The following is a 25307-nucleotide window of genomic DNA, read 5'->3' on the forward strand; positions in this document are numbered from 1 at the left end:
TTTCATTATAAAAGTTGGGTCCAAGTACCTTGGGGTCCCCCCAGCCCCAAAACCCCTTAAAATAAGTTTATTTGACGATCAGAACAATATGGGACTCAAATGATATTTATTCAAGAGTAGATTACGAATATGGTCACGAAGTAGGAATAGGCGTTATAATTTCTTGATAACGGAAGGGGGCGGACCCTTCCCCGTTACCCCATAAACACCACCCAAATTCAAAGGTGGATCGATAAGGACAATATGGGTATCAAATGAAAAGTATGCGGGAGTGGATAACAAATCCAGCATACAAATTCATGTCGAAGTTTAGGGGGTCACCCCACCCCCACAAAAACGCCCAAAATGGGCACATTAGCCAATCACGGATAAATGGGACTCGGTTTGTTTGTTCCATATAGACTAAAAAACTGCAGAACAGATTTTCTCGAAATTTTCGCATATTGTGTAGGTTGGTCTGGAAGGAAACATATGCTATATTCGGTATCGGAAGGGGGACGGAGCCTCCTCCTTATCGCAAAAACACAACCCAAAATCAAAAGTGGAACGATCCAGACAATATAGGTATCAAATGAAAGGTATTGGAGAGTAGAATACGAATATGGTATTAAAATTTGAGTCTAAGTACCCATCGGGCCGCCCCAACCCCAAAACTCCTCCAAACAGACATATTGGACATTCATTTCAATATGGGGCTCAAATCAAAGGTAGATTTCGAATCTGGCATACAAAATCAGATTGAAGTATAGGGGGTCACGCCACCCCTTAAAAACGCCATTAGACCCATTATGACTATATGATACTTGGCTGAACAGATTTTTTTAAAATTTTCATAGATTGTGTACATTTGTCTGGAAGGAAACATAGGCTATATAATTTTTAGTTATCAGGTGGAGGCGGACCCTCCGCCTTACCCCAAAAATGCCAACCATATCCGAAAGTGGTCCGATGGGCACAACAAGGCTATCAAATGAAAGGTATTGGAGGTCAGAAAACGAATATGGTATTAAAATTTGGGTTCAAGTACTCAGCAAGCCTCCCCAACCCCAATACTCCTTTAAGCAGATATATTCGAAGTTCATATCAATATGGGATTCAAATGAAAAGTATTAGGCAGTGGATTACCAATAAGGCATAAAACATTAGGTCCAAGTAATGGGAGGTCGTCCACCTCCAAATACCCCCAAATGGTCATATTAGCCGACCATGGCTATATGGGACTCAAATGAAAGGTATTTGGGAGTGGACTACGAATATGACATTAAAATTTGCGTTCAAGTCTAGGTGATGCCTTTCTTCCTAAAGGTACGTCAAATGGGTTATATGACTCATTATGACAATATGGGACTCAAATGAAAGGTATTTGAGAGTAGAAATCGAATTTGATATCTAATTTTGGAGCCAAGTGTTTTGGGGTAAGCCCTGAAGTGCAAACAAACAAAACTTCATTTCCGTTGGGAATAAAGAACGAATTTAATATTTTTTTTTGAGTGCAAAGTGCCGGTGGCTGTCCCAGCCCCAAAACACCTTCCAACCGGTTCATATTTACCGGCCTTGGCAATATGGGGCTCAAATTAAAGGGATTTAGGAGTGCAGCACAAATTTGATATCCATATTTGAGTCGAAATGTATGAGGTGACATCCCTCCCCTAAAAAGCACCAGGAACCGAGCAGGGGCAAACTTTTCACACATCAATGAGCGCTTTCCGATTCAAGTTTAAACTCAATGACAAGGAACCTTTTTTTATATAGCCGAGCCTGTATGGCGTCCCGCAGTGCGACACCTCTTTTTGGAAAATGTTTTAAATGACCATGCATGGCATTGTACCTCGCAAATGTCGCCAACCATCGCTTTGTCCGATGTTCTCGTTAGGATTCTAACGCGTTCAGCGTCATAGGCTACAATGGCATGAATTCGATATCCGCAATCAGGGCAAAGTGTCCCCGCCCTTAAAAGATATTAGAGAGTTAAAGAAGATGCAGCGGAACGAGCCGGGTTCAGCTAGTGTATTTTGCAGCCGGACCGGGTCCGCTATGTTAATAAAGCCTTCATGTAAACCAACCCCCAGGATTGGCTTCAAGAAGATCCATTATAGTGGGCATAACAAAGTGTCAACCAGCCAAATTTGCCACCATATTTATCCAAAGGTTGTTAGTTTTTCAACATTTACATATGCCGCTTAAGTTTTCTGCTCGTTTTGAGATTTTATTAAGATCTTCTTGCAATGATTGCTTGTTGCTAAAACTAATTGTACCAAATGACAATTATGTGAAATCTACTCTATACTTTATCTAGCCCACGCTCCATTGGCTAAATCAGACCAAAAAATCAGTGGCACGTGTACTCGCCTAGCTTCGTCATCCTCTTCAATGCTCAATGGACCAAAAATAATTTTCACTTCCACCTACGATTATTGGAAGGGAAGTAACTTTCTTTTTCCCATATTCTGTTGGCTTTATCGCATTGAAGCATCATTGACACGTGTATTCTTTAGATGCATCATCCTCTACAGCCTTCAAAGCACCAAATGAGTTTCACAAAATAGATAATTATTATAGCTGAAATTTTAGCTGCATTCTGGAGAATTTTGATTAATTATGCTGGTATTTTCTCACATTTTCTCTCTCCGATTTTCACTCGTTCGAATCTGGTATTGGGAAAACTTGGCAGGATAAAAGTGTTGTATGTAACATTGTCCAAGTGTATTACAAAAGCCTTGTATACCATGTTTGAGGAATCGAGTAGACTCAGTTGATTGATTAGACAATATTGCAAAGTCCTTGTTTTTTTTGCAAAGGCAAAGAAAAAGGATTCAATTAAATAAGGTGAACTCGAATGGTGTTACATTTTCCTATACTCTTAAACAGGTATTCACAAAACTTAATGGGTTTGTTTGACAGATTTCCTTTACCGAACTGTCAAATAGGCCATTTGAGGGCTTCTTTATGTTTTGAGCATATGAAAGGTTACCTAGGTAAATTTATTCAACATTAGATTGAAAATCTCATCTCTGATATCTTTGATATCTTAAGATCTGAGGATTTAATTGAACAAATTTATTCAACATTAGATTGAAAATCTCAAAATGTTAAAATGGAACTTTGTTGGAACATTGACCATCAATGCAATAACAACTCGGACATTAAGGCCACAAACGGTCGTGGAGTGTAAGAAAGAGATTAACGCCTTCTCTGGTACGAACCGCATTGTTTGGAAGCCGAGCAATAGCGGAATAAGGGGAATGAAAGAGCAGACGATTTGACAGGGAGTTAAGGGCGTGGGCGACAAACCCGCTTGAAACACTGTGTAAGAGCGAAACGTTCGGTAGGACGACGAAAAACGTGTGGGGTGATCCAGGACGTGAGAAAATGAGGCTATTACTGAAAAGAAGTAGGAAGGAGATCACTATAGTGTTCGACATCATAACGAGGTATGGGACATGGCTAAATTGATTTAAAACGTCATGGCGATCCAGAATATACATTCCTTATGGGGTCTTAGAAGAATATTTGGGGGTGTTACAAATGGAATGACGGAATTAGTACACCGCCACCCTATGGTGAAGGGTATACAAATATTAGGCCACAGGGGCGCTCTGGGCTTTGCATTTTGATAACTCAAGTTGTTTTTCGAATTTTTAATAAAAAGATTGCCAATTTTGAAGTGCATATTGCACATGGTGTTATGAAATAAGACCCCAAGCGGACAATGAAATAAGATCCCAAACTTTAATACTTGAAGCAAAAACAATGATAATTAGTGCTTTATTTGGATTTATTCGGCTTTATTTCATTTTAAAAACTAGGGCCTAATTTCGTATGAAATAAGACCCCAAAATTGAAAATGACCCAAGCCCCAAACCTTATTTTTGGGGCTTTATTTCGTTTTACAAACGTTTAAAATAAAACATTTTTCACCTTGTTGGGGCCTTTTTTCATTTTTACATTTAGGCTGTATTTCATTATGAATTAAATTCCCATTTTTGGGGTTTAATTTAAATTTCCGTTTGGGGATTTATTGCATTGGGGTCTTTTTTCATACCTCCATTGCACAAAGGTGCATAGCATTGTCATTGTAAATTTTGTATGTCCGTGAAGATAAAGTTAACTTTAACTAGCAGAGACACAAACCCATTCAATTAGCAGCACACTGTTACGAGATTAGTAGAGCTATGCTAACAATTAAACAGAAAAAAAAATCAAGAAAAATAATGAAAAAATTCAGAAGAAACGACAACAAGAGCACTAAAAGGACCACAAACATTGCGAATTATCTCCAAAGCGAAAAGTACGAAAACTATGAGGGTTGCTGGGTACCCACAGTGAAGGAAGCTCTTGATCTAAGTCAGAAAGCAAAATATCCAAAAATTCGACAGTATTTGAGATGACAGCGCGAACTATTTTTCGAAATGCCGAGGTGGACAACTTTATGGGCCTGCCAAGAGACGCTCGGACCACATGGGTCCTTGAAATTTTGCACATGATCTCGATTACACCGCAACTTGATTGAGGTATCTCCAAAACATGCATTCTGAACGCATCAACCGCTTTTTCAGGTGTCGAAAAACGTTGACCTCTCATATTGGGTTGCCCAAAAAGTAATTGCGGATTTTTTAAAAGAAAGTAAATGCATTTTTAATAAAACTTAGAATGAACTTTAATCAAATATACTTTTTTACACTTTTTTTCTAAAGCAAGCTAAAAGTAGCAGCTGATAACTGACAGAAGAAAGAATGCAATTACAGAGTCACAAGCCGTGAAAAAATTTGTCAACGCTGACTATATGAAAAATCTGCAATTACTTTTTGGGCAACCCAATATTATGGTTCACGTACGGTGCCAAGTCAGGACTATCGGGAGGATGACTCATCAAATCAATGTTTTGAGTGCTCAAAAATGCAGTTGTTTGAGTCGATGTGTGAGAGCTCGCATTGTCGTGGTGAAGAGTGATCCGTCTTCGGCGGTTGGTTTTCCTGATTTCTTGAAAGACAAGTGGCAAACATATGGTTGTGTACTACTCAGAATTGACTGTTCTGCGTTGTTCTAATGGTACGATTACGACATGTCCGAAATAACAGGCATTCATTTGCTTGGAAGTGCTTCGAGCTCGAGCAACTTTTGTTGGATTTCGCTCACCTTGAAACACTTATAAAGTGACTGCTGTTTACTTTTGGGCTCATACGCGTAAATCCACGATAAGACACCTGTCACGATGTCATAGACGTGTTTCGAAGCACCGCGTTCATATTTTTGGGGCATTTCTTTTTAACCAATCGAAAGGAGCCTTTTTTTACCGATCGACAAATAGTGTGGGATCCAACTTGAACAAATTTTTTAAACGGTCTAATGTTGATGCAATATTGAATGTATGCTGGCGCACTAATACCTACGGTTGTCTCAATTTCACGATAGGTCACATGACTATCCAACAATATCAGTTGGCGCACAGCATCAATGGTTTTTGGAACAACAACTGATTTTGGATAACCTTCAGGAAATTCGTCTTGGAGTGAACTACGACCTCGTTTGAATTCACCATACCATTGATAAACACTAGTCCTTGATGGAGCTTCATCGCTTAAAATTGAATTAAGTTCATTGATGCACTGTTGTTGAGTTAATCCATGTTGAAAGTTGTAAAAAATATTCGCACGAAAATGTTCATGATTTATTTCCAGTCTTTGGGCGAGATGAATCTTTTCTGTTACTGTAAACAACACAAATAGCGCTCGTATGCCAAAACGTTCCGAGTACGTACAACCTTAGAAATGTCAAACTTTACGATAGAGCTGTCAGTTGGCAGATTGCAATACAATGGTTGTGCAATCTCGAAATATAAAGGGCAACCCTCGTATAAAGTGGTTCTTCGGCTTGACTTCTTGAGCCCTTACAAGCCGTAATTATTATCCGAATCGGCTGAAATTTTGAACGTCAGGTTCTGTTACGATTCTCAACACTTGCACGAAGTGGGATTCAGATCGGCCAATAACCTGATATAGCTTCCATATAAACCGATCTTCCTATTTGTCATCCTGAGACCCTGGAGGGCGTAATTATACCCTGCACCACTACTGTGGCACAGTAACGTAGTACATTTGTTTGTAACACCCGAAAGGAAGAGAGATAGACCCTTTCCTTTTGGGACTCAGGATCACTTTCTGATTCGATTAAGCTATGTCCGTCTGTCCATGTTAATTTGTGTACAAACTACAGTTCGCAATTGTCATCCGATCGTCTTAAGATTTGGTCCAGGCATGTTTTACGGCCTAGAGACGAAGCCTATTGAAATTTGAAAAAAATCGGTTCAGATTTGCATATAGCTCCAATATATTTCTCGCCCGTTTTGCAGTAACTGCAATAAAATTGTCATTTGTTAACTGATTTTCTCGAAATTTTGCATTAGGGATTTTCTTATGACTCTCGACATTACTGGTGGATTTCATAGAAATCGATTCAAATTTGGATGTAGCTCCCATATATATGGTTGTCCGATTTGCAATAATGCAATAAAATGGTAATTTGTAAACCGATTCTCTTGAAATTTGGTAGAAAGTATTTTCTCTTGATTCTCGATATTACTGCTGAACTGCTGAAATCGGTCCAGATTAAGATATAGCTCTCATATATACATATATTTCTAGACGACTTCCATAATATCCATAAAGTTTGATAGAAATCGGTACAGATTTAGATATAGCTCCCATAGCTATATGTTCGTCTGATTTTGAGAAATATTGCATTTAAGTGCTCATTTGTTAACCGATTCTCTCGAAATTTGGCATTAGGGATTTTCTTATGACTCTCGACGTTACTGGTGAATTTCATAGAAATCAGTTTAGATTTAGCTGCCACATATGCATATCGCCCGATTTTCATTTCTAGAGACACTGCAAGCGCAATTATTTAACAAACGTGCCAAAATTGTGCACAACGCTTTCCTCGATGAGTACCACGGTTACGGTTCAAATCGGTCTATAATTTTACATACACTCAGAAAAATTTGTTAGCAAAAATCAACAAAAAAGTCTGCTGTAGCAACAAATAATCTGCTGAAATTATGACAGCAGTAACTTTTTGCTAAAACGGCAAAATCCCAGATCATCTTTCCTATGATCCTTACGTTCACGTTCGCGTTTTTGTCTCGTCAAAATGATATGGACAAAAGATCCCAACAAATATTACCATTAAAGGGCCTAGAAGACTTTTTCTGACATCCAAGATGAATACGGCAGCGTATAATTGGGTTCTAGATAGGGACCTTTTATACCCTTCACCATAGGAAGGGGGTATACTAATTTCATCATTCTATTTGTAGCACCTCGAAATATGCGTCTACGACCCCATAGACGTCATGACATTATAAGTCGAACTAGCCATGTCCGTCCGTCTGTCTGTTCGTCTGTCTGTCGAAATCACGCTAACTTTCGTAGGAGTAAAGCTAGGCGCTTTATTAGTGCAGGTCGGTTGGGATTGTTAATGGGCCAAATCGGTCCATGTTTAGATATAGCTGCAATATAAACCGATCTTGGGTGTTGACTTCTTGAGCCTCTAGAGGGCGGAATTATCGTCCGATTTAACTGAAATTTCGAATGTGATGTTTTGATGTTATTTTCAACATTTGTATAAAGTACGGTTCAAATCGGTTCATAACCTGATATAGCTGCCATAACCGATGTTGGATCTTGATTTCTTGAGCTTTTAGAGGGAGCAGTTCTTTTCCAATTTGTCTGCAATTTTGCACGAGTTGTTTTGTTCCTTCCAACAACTATGATAAGTATGGCGCTAATTGTTACATAACCAGATATAGTTGCCGTATAAACCAATCTGGGGTCTTGACTTCTTGAGCCTCTAGAGGGCGCAATTCTTATCCGATGTGGCAGGCATTTTGCACCATGGCTTCTCCCATGACCTTCAATATACCTGCCCAATATGGTCTGAATCGATCTATAGCTTGATACAGCTCCCATGTAAACCGATCTTCCGATTTTGCTTCTTGAGCCCCTACAATGCGCAATTCTTTTCCGAATGGACAAAAAAATTTGGGTTGCCCAAAAAGTAATTGCGGATTTTTTAAAAGAAAGTAAATGCATTTTTAATAAAACTTAGAATGAACTTTAATCAAATATATAATTGCCATTTTGTTCGATAACCTTTTGCCATCTTCCTGGCAAATTTCGTATTCCACGCTCATAGAACTTCTGGCCTTTATCTGCAAAAAACTGAACCAAGTGCGATTTTATAGCCTCATCATTGCCGAAAGTTTTACCATTTAAGGAGTTCTGCAAAGATCGAAATAAATGATAGTCTGATGGTGCAAGGTCAGGGCTATATGGTGGATGCATCAAAATGCATTCCCAGCCAAGCTCACTCAGTTTGTGGCGAGTGACCAAAGATGTGTGCGGTCTAGCGTTGTCCTGGTGGAATATGACACCTTTACGATTGACCAATTCTGGTCGCTTCTCCTTGATGGCTGTATTCAATTTGTCCAATTGTTGACAGTAAACATCCGAATTAATCGTTTGGTTCCTTGGAAGCAGCTCAAAATATACAATACAATATAAATATACACCCTTCCAATCCCACCAAACAGACAGCATAACCTTCTTTTGGTGGATATCAGCCTTTGAAGTGGTTTGAGCTGGTTCACCATGCTTGGACCATGATCGTTTTCGACTAACGTTGTTGTAAACAATCCATTTTTCATCTCCAGTTATGATTCGTTTTGAAAACGGATCGAATTCATTGCGTTTAAGGAGCATATCACAAGCGTTGATTCGGTTTGTTAAATGAATTTCTTTCAATACATGTGGTGCCCATATTAAAATTGACGCCAAACAAACAAATGTAAACAAAATTTCGCGCACTTTTTTTCTAAAGCAAGCTTAAAGTAACAGCTGATAACTGACAGAAGAAAGAATGCAATTACAGAGTCACAAGCCTTTGAAAAATTTTGTCAACGCCGACTATATGAAAAATCCGCAATTACTTTTTGGGCAACCCATAGAATCATGAAATTTTGCACGAATGTTGGTTTTGGGTCATTGGCACGGGATAAGGCTGGATTTGGGGATATTCGTACGATTAGGTACTAATAATTACAAAATGGTACATATTCGCCCAGCGCGAACGGCGAGGTCTAGAAATTTGGTTTAGGCTCAAATTAAAGAGAGTCTTGAAAAAATCAGGTTTGATAAAAAATTTTGCAAAATCGTACCAGAAGTGGGAAAATAGTACGTTTAGTACCGCCCTTGGTACTATTTGAACTAAAATACCCTTTCGAACTTAAATACCCTTTGCCAACCTTAATTTTACTTTTAGGTACTAAAAAAAGTACCAAAAAGGTACGAAATGGGGTAACTTTGTACCAGGCGGATGGATAAAATTTTGAAACATGATTCAAAAGACATCTGGTGCAAAAGATGAGGGTAAAAAGAAAAAATGTAACATAGTATTGGTAAAGGGAAAAAACGAAAACGCAATTGGTACCATTTGGTACTTTCTTCACAAATGACCCTAGAGGTCTAAAATTTGGCATGCAGGTACAACTAGGAAATATATACATATATATGGCATGTGATCAAATGATCTATTAAAAATTCCTTAATTATGGTACCAAAATTGGTACCATTTGGTACTTTATTTACAGATTGAGCTAGAGCTCTGAAATTTGACATGTGAGTACAACCAGGAATAATATGATGGGTAACTATGAGCTTTTTACAATTTGTAGATTTTGGTACCAAAATTGGTACCATTTTGTACTTTCTGTATAGATGGAGCTAGAGGTCTGAAATTTGGCATGTAGTTAAAACTTAGAAATATCTGAAGGACGACCAAACGCTTTCTTCACAATTCGAACATTTTGGTACCTATATTAGTACGATTTTGGTATTTTCTTTATAGATGGAGCTAGAGGTACGAAATTTGGCATGTAGTTATAAATAAGAAATAAATGATGAATGACTAAATGATTTATTGAAAATTCATACATTTTGATTCCAAAATTGGTACCATTTTGTACTTTCTATTCTGACGCAGTTTGAGGTCTGAAATTTGGTATGTACGTTGTTCAACTTGGAAATATATATAATGGATGGCTAAATGATCTATTCACCATTCGCACCATTTGGTACTTTCTTTAGAGATGCAGCTAGAGGTCTGAAATTTGGCATGTTGGGTGACTAAATGGTCCATTCAAAATTCGAACATTTTGGTTTCGCCTACAGCGAACGATAGCTGATAGAATTAAGTAATTTGACAAGCATTTTCCCAGTCTTGACAAAAATACGACATGTGAGAGAAAACGTACTAATTGTTGTGTAATTGGTGCCTTGGAGGACTAGAATACATTTGGCATTCGTATGTTTAGGTACTTTCTTAACAGATTGAACTAAAGCTCTCAAAATTGCGATACAAGTACACCTTGGCTATAAATTTTGGATGACCAGAAGATTATTCAAAATCTTACATTTAGGTATTAAAATGTACAAAATGGTACATTCTTTACGAATTGAGCAAAAGCACTCGAAATTAAGATACGGTTACACCTTGACAGTAAATATTGGGCGGTAAGAAGATTTGTTTTTATACCCTACACCTACACTACTGTGGTACAGGGTATTATAGCTTAGTGCATTTGTTTGTAACACCCAAAGGGAAGAGATAGATAGATAGATAGATCCATTGATGAGTATACCGATCCACTTAGATAGATCGAGATAAAGAGAGATAGATAGATAGACTCATTTATGAGTATACCGATCGTCTCAGAATCACTTTCTAATTGGATTTAGCTATGTTCATCTGTCTGTCTGTCCGTCAGCCCATATTATTTTGTGTACAAACTGCAGCTCGGAATTTCCATCCGATCGTCTTCAAATTTGGTACAGGCATTTTCTTCAGCCTAGAGACGAAATCTGTTGAAGTTGGAAAAAAATCGGTTCAGATTTTGATATGTTCGTCCGATTTGCAGTAATAATGTAATAAAATGGTCATATAAAACAGCACGTAATGTTTGCTAATATCATCAAACTTTATTGTCTGGGTGTAGCTGCCATATGAACCGATTTTCCGATTTGACATCTTGAGCTCCTAGAAATCACTCAGACGGCGTTGACATTGGTGTTCTGTTACGACTTCCAATAATCGTGTTATGTCTGCTTCAAATCGGCTTAAAACCTGATGTATTGGGTTGCCCAAAAAGTAATTGCGGATTTTTCATATAGTCGGCGTTGACAAATTTTTTCACAGCTTGTGACTCTGTAATTGCATTCTTTCTTCTGTCAGTTATCAGCTGTTACTTTTAGCTTGCTTTAGAAAACAAAGTGTAAAAAAAGTATATTTGATTAAAGTTCATTCTAAGTTTTATTAAAAATGCATTTATTTTCTTTGAAAAAATCCGCAATTACTTTTTGGGCAACCCAATAGCTTCCATATAAACCAATCTCCCAATTATTATTCTAAAAAACCTTTCATGTTTGCCTGATTCTGCAGAAATTTTCCCTTGATACTATGTTCATTTTTGTATATTTTTATTAGAAACCATGGTTCGACTCGGCCAAACTTATCACGTTTTTACTTTTTTCACTCTAGCATAGAAGAGTTTGTTAAAATCCTTAATGAACCTTGGCTGTAACCATGACAAGTGTTTGTTTGTTTGTGTCGACTTCAAGTAAAAGCACAAAATTGTAATGAATCTTCCTCCATGTCTGTTGTGTGTGTGTGTGTGTGTATGGTTAGCTGTTTCCGGATCATTGTTCAAATGTTTGTTTTACGTTTTTTTGTGTGTTGGTATTTCGACACTGTTTGTGGCGTTTCTTGAGCTTCTGTGCAAATATCAAAACCAAAAATCCTGACACACAAAATGCTTGACGTGCTCGCATTTCTTCTTTGTTGCCATTCGCATTTCTAATGGTTTCGGTTAAGTAGTGGTTTAGTATTGATTTGTGTTTTTTTTTTTATTTTTTAATATATTCGGATATTTCTTAGAATATCATCAATCATAGTATCAACAGCTTGAGTAAAATATTAGCTAAAGATATTGATTTCAACAAATTTATTACAAAAAATGACTTTTGGTAAAAGCTGTATGTAATTAATATCTTTGCGAGAGAAAAAAGGAAGTAAAAGCGTGCTAAATTCGGCCAGACCGAATCTTATATACCCTCCACCAAGGATCGTCAAATTCTTTGCATGGTATCTCTTTATAAAGGACTAGCTGACCCGGGACGGCTCCGTGCCTTTATCTGAATCCCATATGATCTTTATTGGTCTACGAATTTAAGTTTGGATGTAAGGTGTACTCTATTTTTAAAATATTGGGTTGCCCAAAAAGTAATTGCGGATTTTTCATATAGTCGGCGTTGACAAATTTTTTTACAGCTTGTGACTTTGTAATTGCATTCTTTCTTCTGTCAGTTATCAGCTGTTACTTTTAGCTTGCTTTAGAAAAAAAGTGTAAAAAAAGTATATTTGATTAAAGTTCATTCTAAGTTTTATTAAAAATGCATTGACTTGCTTTTAAAAAATTTTTGGGCAACCCAATACTTTATTTCAGTCCGATATTCTCATGTTTTCTCTAATTTAGCGGTGTTTCCGGGGGTGAAGTGGTCCCCCAGATACTTGGCCCGGAAAAAATATCTGCATCGTGCTCTTCCTTCGAATACCATTTATTTAAACCCCATATTGCCATTGGTTTAGGGCAATATGGCGCCAAACACATGATGACCCACATTTGATAACCCAAAATAGGTTATCAAATTCGTTTTCTAATCTCAAATACCTCTCATTTGAGCCACATATTGGCATGGTCGAAAAATTTTTACCCTTTGGGGCGTGTTTTGGGTTAGGGGTGATGCCATAAAAACATGGACCTACATTTGTATATCAAATTCGTATTCAACTCCCAAATACCTTGTTTTGAGCCCCATATTGCGATGGTCAGTAGAAAATTGCGGTTTGTGGTAATTTGGGAAAGAGGGTAGACGACCCCCAGAAAATTGGTCCCGAAAGTGGGTATCAATTCTTGCTCTACACCCCAATACCTTTCATTTAAGCTCCACATTGATATGGTCGGTAAATATGCCCGATTTAGGGGTGTTTTGCGATCCCCCAATCACTAAGCCCGGAAAATATATCAGCAACGTGCTCTATTCTCATATATCTTTATATCATTTATTAGAACCCCATATTGCCATTGGCCTCCAAATTGGATATCAAATTAGTTTTCTAATCTCATCTAAACTCCTCATTGCAAAAGTCAGCAAAAATGTCGGGTTTGGGGTATCGGCACTTAAAACTATAAATATTTAGTTCCACTCTCTTTAAGACCCAAATTGTCTTGGTAAGTAAATGCGTCCTATTTAGGGGTTGTTATGGTGGTGGGACGTCCTCTAGACAGTTGGTCCCTAATGTTGATATCAGATACCTGGTCTACTCCCAAATACCTTTAATTGGAGCTCCATATTTCCAAAGTCGGAAAAGATGACCGGCTTGTGGGGTGTTTTGGGGGATGGATGGCCACTCAATGAGTTGGCCTTGAAAATATATATCAGATTCATGTTCCACTCTAAAAACCCACTTATTTGAGCCTTATATAGCAATAGTCAGAAAATACTTACTACTTGGGTGGTGTTGTGGCCCCATAGACACTTTTCCTGAATATTGATATCAGATTCGTGCTTTACTCTCAAAGACCTTTCATTTGAGCCCCATATTGCTATGATCGTAAATTTGTCCCCTGGGGGATATGTTTTTGGGGAGAGGCGGCCCCCAAACACTTGGTCCCATATTTAGATATCAGCTTCGAATTCTACACTCAAATACCTTTTATTTAAGCCCCATATTGCCATGGTCAGTAAATAAGTCCTATTTGGGGGGTGTTTTGGGGAAGGGGTGGACCCCCAGAAACGTGGTCCCACATTTGGATAGTAGATTCGTATTCTACTCGCAAATACCTTTCATTTGAGTCCCATATTGCCTTGGTCGGTAAATATGTCCGATTTAGGGGTTTAGGGGGTAGGGATGGTCCCCCTAGCACTTGGTCCGACAATTGGATATCAGAAACGTTTTCCTATCCTAAATACCTTTCATTTGAGTCCCATATTGTCGTGATTGTTCTAAATATATGTTTGGTGGGTTTTAGGGTAAGGCAGCCCCCCTAGGTACCCCATCTGAAATTTGGATACCAAATTTTTATTTTTAGATTACTTTAAGAGAGCACACAAAATTTTGCTTAAATCGCACCACCCATCTTCGAGATCTGGCGTTTCTAAAAATTAGGGTAAGGAGGAGGGTCCGCCCCCCCCCTTCAGATATCAAAATATGTAGTACCCTATTTGCACCACGGGGTCATTATGCACCATCTGTGACAATTTCAAATCGGTTCAGCCGTTTCTGAGTCTGTAAGGAACACACAAACAAACCTACAAACAAACAAAAATTGATTTTTATACCCACCACCGAAGGATGGGGGTATATTCATTTTGTCATTCCGTTTGCAACACATCGAAATATCCATTTCCGACCCTATAAAGTATATATATTCTTGATCAGCGTAAAAATCTAAGACCATCTAGACATGTCCGTCCGTCTGTCCGTCTGTCTGTTGAAATCACGCTACAGTCTTTAAAAATACAGATATTGAGCTGAAATTTTGCACAGGTTCTTTTTTTGTCCATAAGCAGGTTAAGTTCGAAGATGGGCTATATCGGACTATATCTTGATATAGACCGATCCACCGATTTAGGGTCTTAGACCCATAAAAGCCACATTTATTATCCGATTTTGCTGAAAATTGGGACAGTGAGTTGTGTTGGGCCCTTCGACATCCTTTGTCAATTTGGCTCAGATCGGTCCAGATTTGGATATAGCTGCCATATAGACCGATCCTCCGATTTAGGGTCTAAGGCCCATAAAAGCCACATTTATTATCCGATTTCGCTGAAATTTGGGACAGTGAGTTGTCTTAGGCCCTTTGACATGTTTCTTTAATTTGGTTCAGATCGGTTCAGATTTGGATATATCTGCCATATAGACCGATCCTCCGGTTTAGGGTCTTAGGCCCACAAAAGCCACATTTATTATCCGATTTTGATGAAATTCGGGGCAGTGAATTGTGTAAGGCCCATCGACATCCTTCGTTAATTTGGCTCAGATCGGTCCAGATTTGGATATAGCTGCCATATAGATCGATCCTCCGATTTATGGTGTAAGGCCCATAATAGCCACATTCATTATCCGATTTTGCTGAAATTTGGGACAGTTAGATGTGTTAGGCCCTTTGACATATTTCTTCAATTTGGTCCAGATCGGTTCAAATTTGGATATAGTTGCCATATAGACCGATTTCTTGATTTATGGTTTTGGGCCAATAAAATGCTCATTTATTGCCCGATGTCCCCGAAATTTGGAACAGTGAGTTAAGTTAAGCCCCTTGACATACTTCTGCAATATCGCACAGATCGGTCCAGATTTGGATATAGCTGCCATATAGACCGATATCTAGGATTTAGGTTTTGGGGCCATAAAAGACGCATTTATTGTCCGATGTCGGTGAAATTTGAGACAGTGAGTTTGGTTAGGCTCTTCGACGTCCTTCTTCAATTTTGCCCAGATCGGTCCAGATTTGAATATAGCTGCCATATAGACCGATCTCTGGATTTAAGGTTTAGGGCCCGGTTATGGTCCGACTCAGACCATACTTGGTTTAGATGTTGGAGACCAAAGTAAAAGTCATGTGCAAAATTTCAACTAAATCTGAAAAGAATTTGGACCTATAGCGGCTCAAAAAGTAAAATCAGATGATCGGTTTATATGGGACCCATATCAGGCTAGCGGCCGATTCAGACCATATTAGGCACGTATGTTGAAGCATGTTGAGCAAAATTTCAGCCAAATTGGGTGGTAATTGCGCCTTCTAGAGGCTCAAGAAGTATAATCGGGACATCGGTTTATATGGCAGCAATATGAGGTTATGAATCGATTTGCACCTTATATGGCACAGTTGTTGAAAGTCATCACAAAACACCTTATACGAAATCTCAACCACATACGGTTAACAATTGCGCCCTCAAGAAGTCAAGATACAAGATGGGCTTATATGGCAGCAATATGAGGTTATGAACCGATTTGGACCATATTGGGCACAATTGTTAAAAGTCATAACAAAACACCTCATGCAAAATGTCAGCCAAATCGGATAATAATTGCGCCCTCTAGAGGCTCAAGAAGTCAAGATCCAGGATCGGTCCAAGATCGGTCAAAGATCGATGGACCGTTTTGACCCATTTGCAATCCCAACCTACCTACACCTAAGCTGCTACCTTTATTCCTTCGAAAGGAAGCATGCTTACGACCGACAGACAGACGGACCGACATGGCTGAAACGACTTGGAATGTCAAGACGATCAAGAATATATCCCAAATCAATATTTCGATATGTTACAAAGGGAACGACGAAATAAGCATACCACCATGCTGTGGTGGAATGTTTACGAAATTTTTAAGAAAAGCCATCTGTTTAGTTGCCTGTCTATTTGGTATTGTGATTTATATGAAGGTTACACTTTTATACCGAATTTTCGGATACCTCATTTGTTGCTCATGGGGGTATGTGTCTATGAATTTCTTTGCAATAATTTACTGCTTCTACTCTACGCTATTGGGGCTGTAAAAGCCACAATTTATAGATGACCTTTTCCTCCTAGTCAGATGACATTTTGTTACAGCTTCATTTCATTTCAGTCTTGGGACAAATGTTGAAATAAAAGAAGTAAAAACCACCACCATGGAAAAATGTATAGAAACTAGCACAGGTTATAAAACCAAATGGCTGATACGGTTTAAGAGATCAACTTGGGAGAGCATTTAAGGAGGAACTAAGGGGGGACTTTTTAAGAGCTATAGGAAAGTTTTTCGAAGAATGCATGAAATCTTTATTTGAATCGATAATTTAATTTTTGAAGATTGTTTCATGCAAATGTTGACCGATTCCTGGTCAGTCGTCTGGCTCTGATGATATATCACCAGTTGAATTACAACCTGTGTCTAATAGACTGGTTCCCTGGCTTGGGGATATATACTCTGCTTGTATCAGAATGTCATATATACCTGTGGGATGGAGGGACACGAAGGTCATTTTTATTCCGAAGGCAGGAAAACCCTGTCATCCTTTATGCTGAAAACTCTTGAGAGGTTGATAGAAACATATCTTAGGGCAAAGATCCCTGGAGATCACCTGTCGCGGCAGCAGCATGCATATAGTAAAGGCAAATCCACTGAAAAAGCCCTTCACGACCTGGTCGGCTACATAGAGGTGTCTCTCGCTGTCAAGGAATATACAATGGTAGCAGTTTGACATTGAAAGTGTTTTTAATAATGTAAAACCGACTTGCAGATATCTTAGGTATAAAAACATTTTCAAAAAATTGTTGAGTTCGTATTCTTTGTATATCAACCTGACCATTCGATCTCATAAAATTGGATTTTAGTTATATATTGCCGCTATAAACACCCATACGGGACAACAATGAGTACCACACAGGATGAAACTTTGAGCTCCGACTTGTGTAGTGTACATCGTTATCACGGGAAGCTTGGCTGAAAGCTACCGGGCGCGTCCACAGGTTGCAGATGGTGGAAAGCGGTCGCGGACAGTCTGCGAGGAGAGTCTCAGTGAGGAGTCAGGTGACACTGGCTCTTAATTAAATACTGAGTGCCAATGATACTCGAGATGACAAGGCGAGTTATTGGCGCCTTCAAATAACCAATGGCCAACATCAGCGTCTGTTCCCAGGTTAGGGGCGGCTGGAGGCGAGCGTCGGATCTTGAAGCAAGCGGCTCGCCACAACGAGGGATACATGTGCAATCCCACGAAACCCATGCGGTTGACGCGCTGGGCCAGTAACCCGCCCCCGGAAAACTTTGAGAACTACTATGAGAAACAAAGGAATAGTAAAAACGGACCCCCCAAAGTTGACGACCCACGCAGACGAAAAAGGACCATGATTTGCGGATCTGCACCGAGAATGTCCGGACTCTCTAAAGAGAAGGTGCAGTATACGCGCTGGCGGATGTATTAAAGAAGCACAAGGCAGATATTACGAACTTCCCAACGTTGACGACCCATGCAAACGATGAAAGGGTCATGATTTGCGGATCTGCACTTGAAATGTCCGCACTCTTTATAGAGAAGATTGCAGGCAGATTTTACCGCGTTACAGGAAGTGCGATGGACTGGGAGTGGCGTCACTACAACACCAAACGGTGACGAACTTTACTATAGCTGCCATAACACGAGTCATGAATTTTGCTGTGGATTTGTGGTTAGTCGGAGAGGCTATTCACAATCCGCATAAAAGCCAAATTCTTCTATATCAGCTTTATTTGTGTCCATGCCCTGACGGAAGACAAAGACGAGCAGACCAAGGATATTTTCTACGAGCGCCTAGAGAGAGAGAGACAGACATGGGACAGCGGCCATCCATGATATGTAAATCGTTCTGGAAAATTTTAATGCGAAGATAAGGAAGGAAGACATTTTGGGTCCAACAGTCGGAAAGTTTAGCCTCGACGAGATAACGTCCAGTAATGGGTTGAGGCTGATGGATTTCGCGGCGGCAAAAAGCATGGTAGTTAGTAGCACCAGATTTCAACATAAAAATATGGCTGTCAGCCGATCAAAACACGAGGAACCAAATTGATGGCGTTGTGATAAATGGAAGGCATTCATCCATCGTATTAGATGTACGATCGATCCGTGGAGCGAATATGCAAATGCAAATTTTGCCCATGAACATTCCACTAAGGAACAGGGGCAAACTTCTCACATATCAATGAGTGCAGTCCGATTCAAATTTAAGCTCAGTGCAACACCGCAGTGCGACACCTCTTTGGAGAGAAGTTTTACATGGCATAGTACCTCACAAATGTTGCCAGCATTAGGAGGGAAAAACCACCGCTGAAAATTTCTTTCTGATGGTCTCGCCAGGATTCGAACCCAGGCGTTCGGCGTCATAGGCGGACATGCTAACCTCTGCGCTACGGTGGCATCCTGGAGCGAATATAGATTCGGATTATTACCTTCTTGCAGCAGAGGTTCGCACCCGTTTGAACATGGCGAGGAAAGTACGATCTAACACTGCACGGAAGCTGGACATTGAAAAGCTGCAAACACAACAGATGGCAGCGGCATATTCCACTCGACTCACCCAACTGCTTGATGAAAGTACTTCTAGTTCCGATGATATAATGGCGCAGTGACAAACTATTGCCCACCCCATGGAAAATGCCGCGAAATCCGTACTTGGGTACCGGAAGCCTCCTCCAAGAAACCCATAGTACGACCAAGAGTGTCGAGATGCTACTGAAGACAAGAATGCGGCATATAGAGCAACCCTGCAATCAGTAGCAACGCGCCAGGTGAAGGAGAGGTATCGGGAGAAAAGTAGAAAGGAGAAAAATTTTTTCCGCAGAAAGAAAAAGAAAATGGAAAGACGTGAGTGTGAGCAAATGGAGATGTACAGCAGTCAGAATGAAGTTGGGAAATTCTATTAAAGAATTAAACATCAAACCGATGGCTTTGGTGCAGGCACATCCTCCTGCAGAGACAAAGAAGAAAATCTGGTAACTGACACAGATAACATGCTGAGGATAGAGCATTTTACCCAACTGCTAGTGTACGACGTTGGCGGCGAAAAGGATACCACAGAACCAATCCCTGATGATGGTATAGAATGTTTACCTCCTAGTTAGAATGCGGTCCAATTAGCAGTGACCCGACTTAAGAACAACAAGGCAGCAGGAGCCGACGGGTTACCCGCTGAACTATTTAAGACCGGAGTCGCACGCTGAAAAGGTGTATGCATTAGGTTGTCTGCGCAATCAGGCTAGAAGAACGCATTCCCGGTGATTGGAACCTCAGCATACTATGTCCCGTACACAAGAAAGGAGACAAGACGGAATGTGCGAACTACAGAGGAATCAGTCTCCTCCCCATCGCATACAAGATACTCTCGAGCGTACTGTGTGAAGGATTAAAACCAAAAGTCAATGAGACACTTGGGCTCTATCAATGCGGCTTTAGACCTGGTAAATCCTCTCTAGACCTGATATTCACAATGCGCCAAATCCTGGAGAAGACCCGAGAAGGACAAATCAACACCTACCATCTCTTTGTTGACTACTAAGCCGCCTTCGATACTCCTTTACGTTCAAAGGTATTTCAAGCCATGTCTAAGTTTGGTATCCCTGAACAGTTAACAAGACTCTGCAGGATGACACTTGCTCTCCGACCATTTAATACCAAACTAGGACAAGGAGACAGCCTATCGTGTGATCTTTTTAATAACCTGCTGGAGAAGATTATACAAGATGCAGATGTGAATAGATACGGCACACTAATCCCAAGTGAGCATAGGCTACTCGCCTATGCCGACGCCATCGATATCATAGGTCGGTCACCTGAAGTACTAACTGCTGCCTTTGAAAGAATTGAAAGAGAGTCTGTGAATATGGCTCTGGCAGTAAATGGAGATAAGACGAAATGGATGGTTTTATCTCCCAAAAAAGCCTTGCACAACCGAGCAGATAAAGAAAATGGAGAGTTTTGGGAACCACAACTTTAAGAGTCTGGCTATGACAGAATAAGAAAGAAAGCAGTTTAGAAACAAGGCCACCTCTAGACAGATGAAGATTACACTATCCAAGACACTGATACTACCCGTGTTGTTATGTGGTTCTGAAGCATGGGTACTTGTGACAGCAGATGAGGCAGTGCTTGTGTTTGAGAGAGAGATTCTTCGTAAAATATATGGGCCAGTTTGCGTTAATGGAGAATATAGGCGACATATGAACCACGAGCTGTATGAGCTGTATGACGACAACGGCTGCGTTGGCTAGGTCATGTTATCAGAATGGATGAAGAAGCTCCAGCAAAGAAGGCAAACACGGTGGTACACGCAAACCGGGAAGACCAAAAGCCCCATGGAAAGTTTAATTGGTGGGAGACACCCCGAAACTTGGTGTCAGATATTTTAGAATGAGCGCAGAAGATTGAGGCGCTTGGAACGCTATTCTACGTTCGGCTAGTGGAACAAATATTCTGTCATAGCCTATTAAAGTAGGTAAGGTAATATACACTGATCTCCAGACTTAAAGTCTTGAGGCAATATATTGGTAATTTTTCATCCAATTTCGATGAATATTGGCACAGTGAGCTCTGGTAGACCCCTATTCATTTCTGCGAAGTACGGTTCAGATCGGACTATAGTTGGATATAGCTGCCCTATAGGCCGATCACCCGATCTCCCGATATAGGGTATTGAATTGGCCATAAAAGATCCATTTATTTCCCGATTTCGATGAAATTTGGCGCAGTGTGTTCTGGTAGACCCCTTCCTATACCAGTCAAATGTGGTACAGATAGGACCATATTTGGATATAGCTGTCATATACACCGATCTCCCGATATTGTGTAATGAGCCTATAAAGAGGGGAATTTTTCATCCTATTTCGATGAAATTTGGCACAGCGAGTACCCGGTACCCCTCTTAACCTTGTTGTTGATTATCATCCAGATCGGACCATATTTGGATATAGCTGCCATATAGACCGATCTCTAGAAATAGAGTATTGAGCCCATAAAATGAGCATTTTTCATCCGATGTTGATGAAATTTGGCACAGCGAGTACCCGGTACCCCTCTTAACCTTGTTGTTAATTATCATCCAGATCGGACCATATTTGGATATAGCTGCCATATAGACCGATCTCTAGAAATAGAGTATTGAGCCCATAAAACGAGCATGTTTCATTCGATTTTTAATAAATTTGGCACAGCGAGTACCCGGTACCCCTTTTAACCTTGTTGTTGATTATCATCCAGATCGGACCATATTTGGATATAGCTACCATATAGACCGATCTCTCGAAATAGAGTATTGGGCCCATAAAGCGAGCATTTTTTAACCGATTTTGATGAAATTTGGCACAGCGAGTACCCGGTACCCCCCTTAACCTTGTTGTTAATTATCATCCAGATCGGACCATATTTGGATATAGCTGCCATATAGACCGATCTCTCGAAATAGAGTATTGAGCCCATAAAAGGAGCATTTTTCATCCGATGTTGATGAAATTTGGCACAGCGAGTACCCGGTACCCCTCTTACCTTTGTGTTGAATATCGTCCAGATCGGACCATATTTGGATATAGCTGCCATATAGACCGATCTCTATAAATAGAGTATTGAGCCCATAAAACGAGCATTTTTCAACCGATTTTGATGAAATTTGGCACAGCGAGTACCCGGTACCCCTCTTAACCTTGTTGTTGATTATCATCCAGATCGGACCATATTTGGATATAGCTACCATATAGACCGATCTCTCGAAATAGAGTATTGGGCCCATAAAGCGAGCATTTTTCATCCGATTTTTAAGAAATTTGGCACAGCGAGTACCCGGTACCCCTCTTAACCTTGTTGTTGAATATCATCCAGATCGGAACATATTTGGATATAGCTGCCATATAGATCGAACTCCCGAAATAGAGTATTGAGCCCATAAAAGGAGAATTTTTCATCCGATTTTGATGAAATTTGAAACGTTCTTACCGAACTCACCTTCATTAAATATGAATAATCGAATCGACATTCAAATGATACATACATTTGCAACTTTGCTTTCATTTAAATCACTTTGCGATACATAGCATCCTGTAGTGGTGTATTTTAAGTAATTGCTTAATTCAATTATTGGATTGCATCGAATAATTGGAATCATATCTCGTGAATCATAAATAGTATAGAAATCCAAAAACCTTCATGAATCGTTTATGTGAACTTTATACGGGGTTTGAACCTATGTTCAACAGAGTTTTATACCAAAAACAAAATACATTTCAATTTTTATGGCAGATCTTACTTTAAAATTTTTGTCGGAATGATAATTTTTTCGTTGAACTTGTTGCCAGACTTTAAGAAGATGAAACTTCGCATGAGAGTATGATGCTGGCTCTTCTATTGTACTAAGGACCTTTTATTTTGTCTGTTCAATTAAGCTCTTTGAATTGTAAATTTCAATTTAAACTGCGTTTGTGATACACTCTTCTAAAGCCATACATACACTTCGTTGCACGACACTGGATGTCACTTTTACTTGTTTGTTGTAGGTGGGAGGCAAATGAACAAACTGTGGTTTGTTTACAGGGTGGGCTGTGGAAAGGATGATTGGTATGGTTATATCAATGGAATGGAGGTTTTATTTTATTTACAAAAATATTTCCTGAGCATTTTTCTGCATATTTGGGTATATGCTCGCAAACAACTACACACACACACGCACACATACACTTGGGAACTCACATCCTTGTACACCTAAATCAGACACACTCATATATTTGTTGGTATACCACTTTTAATGATGGTATATTAAGGATTTTACTTTATTTTCTAGCTAAGTGTATGTCATGTTAGTCGTTTAAGCATCACGATAAAGTAATTTACAGATACATTTACTGTTACTTTCGTTTTTTTTTGTTGATTTTTTTGTTATTCTTAAATGATGTCTGCTTTTTGTCGGAGACAATTTATTTGGCCACACAGCAACACACTAGAAAACAACATTAACGCACACGTTCCATCTGGATGATAAGTAGTAGACATGCCAGTAGACAGACAGACAGATAGATAGGCAGACGAATAGACGGACGTATGATAAGTTCATTTAAAGTGAACCATAGGAAGCCACTTTGTACAAAAAATCAAAAAAAAAAAAAACATCAACAAAATGTTGCCTTACACAATTTGATTTCACTGCGAGCGTTCGTTCATTTAACTTGTCCGTACACCAAGAGCTAAAACGCGTATCTGGTTTTTATGTGGCCTGTATACGCCAGATACAGGCACACACTCAGCATCCTGCATCCTTTTTCATAAGCAACAGGCTTTTGTCATTAACTGTTATACAAGAGCAAAAAAACACAAACACCACAATGCTGAAAGAGAGAAATGTGGGAGAGAGCTAATAACATTTTATAACGGTAAAATAACGGTAAACGGTTAACATAAGGAAAAAATAATATTATTTCATAAAGTGTGTCGACTAAAAGTTTCTAAGGCTATTTATTGTTAAAATACTCAAAAGCAGGCTCCAGATGGCGTCAATGTAATTGACACATGCACATGTCAACGATAGGCTATTGAAGTTTGTCACCATCTATCGAAGGTTTTCTATTAGAACACTACCAACTATGCCATCTTGCGAGGATTATGTTAGAGAGTCAAATCACTCATTTGGCAAAGCTTTCGGATATTTTCTTCTTATTAGATTTTGCAACCCCCAAGCTTAGAATATTTAACACACAATATTTGGCATGTGGAACATATTTGAGCTTATATCCACATCATTTCGGAGTTTGTGTATTTAGTTTTATTCTCACCACCATAGAATGGGGGGCACACTAACCTAGTCATGCCGTTTGTAACACCTCGAAATATTGAAACTGCGACTCCATAAAGTATGTATTGGGTTGCCCAATAAGTAATTGCGGATTTTTTAAAAGAAAGTAAATGCATTTTTAATAAAACTTAGAATGAACTTTAATCAAATATATTTTTTTACACTTTTTTTCTAAAGCAAGCTAAAAGTCACAGCTGATAACTGACAGAAGAAAGAATGCAATTACAGAGTCACGAGCTGTGAAAAAATTTGTCAACGCCGACTATATGAAAAATCCGCAATTACTTTTTGAGCAACCCAATATATTTTGGATCGTCTTGAAATTTGAACTCCATCTAGCCATGTTAGTCCGTCCGTCCGCCCATGTACCGAAATAAGGATAGCATTCGAACGAATTAAGATATCCCCTTGATATCATTCAAATTTGTGTTCAAGTGGCAGATGCACAGAAAAACAACAACTTTGGTCGAAAAAACGACGACGAAAATTGTTAATTTTCCAACAACAATTTATTTTGAATCTCAACGACCCAAAGACAATTTACATAAGCAACAACAACAATATATCCATAAGCACAATTCTTATCCGATTCGGATGAAAATGTGCATGAGATGTTTTATTATGACTTCCAACAACAGTATGGTTGAAATCAGTTTATAACCTGATATAGTCGTCATATAAACCTTTCTGGGGTCTTGAGTGTCTAGAGGGCGCAATTCCTTTCCGATTTGGCTGAAATTTTGCACAACGTGTTTCGATGTGATTTCCAACAAGTGTCCCAAGTATGGTTCAAATCGGTCCATAACCTGATATAGCTGCCATATAAACCGATTTTGAATTTTGACTTCT

The 25307-nt window shown here is 39.3% G+C and overlaps 1 protein-coding gene across 3 annotated transcripts in view; it reads right to left on the bottom strand.

Moving 5' to 3' along the window:
• LOC106094612 (TSC22 domain family protein 1) overlaps positions 1-23863 on the bottom strand; it is a 65104-nt gene extending 41241 nt beyond the window's left edge. For all 3 annotated transcript variants that reach the window (XM_059361093.1, XM_059361092.1, XM_059361091.1), the window contains exon 1: positions 23799-23863. The gene's annotated coding sequence lies outside the window, so the exon portion shown is untranslated. The remainder of the gene's footprint in view (positions 1-23798) is intronic.
• Between the last annotated feature and the right edge of the window lie 1444 nt (positions 23864-25307).

This window comes from Stomoxys calcitrans, chromosome 1 (assembly GCF_963082655.1).
Source record: "Stomoxys calcitrans chromosome 1, idStoCalc2.1, whole genome shotgun sequence".
Classification (NCBI taxonomy): domain Eukaryota; kingdom Metazoa; phylum Arthropoda; class Insecta; order Diptera; family Muscidae; genus Stomoxys; species Stomoxys calcitrans.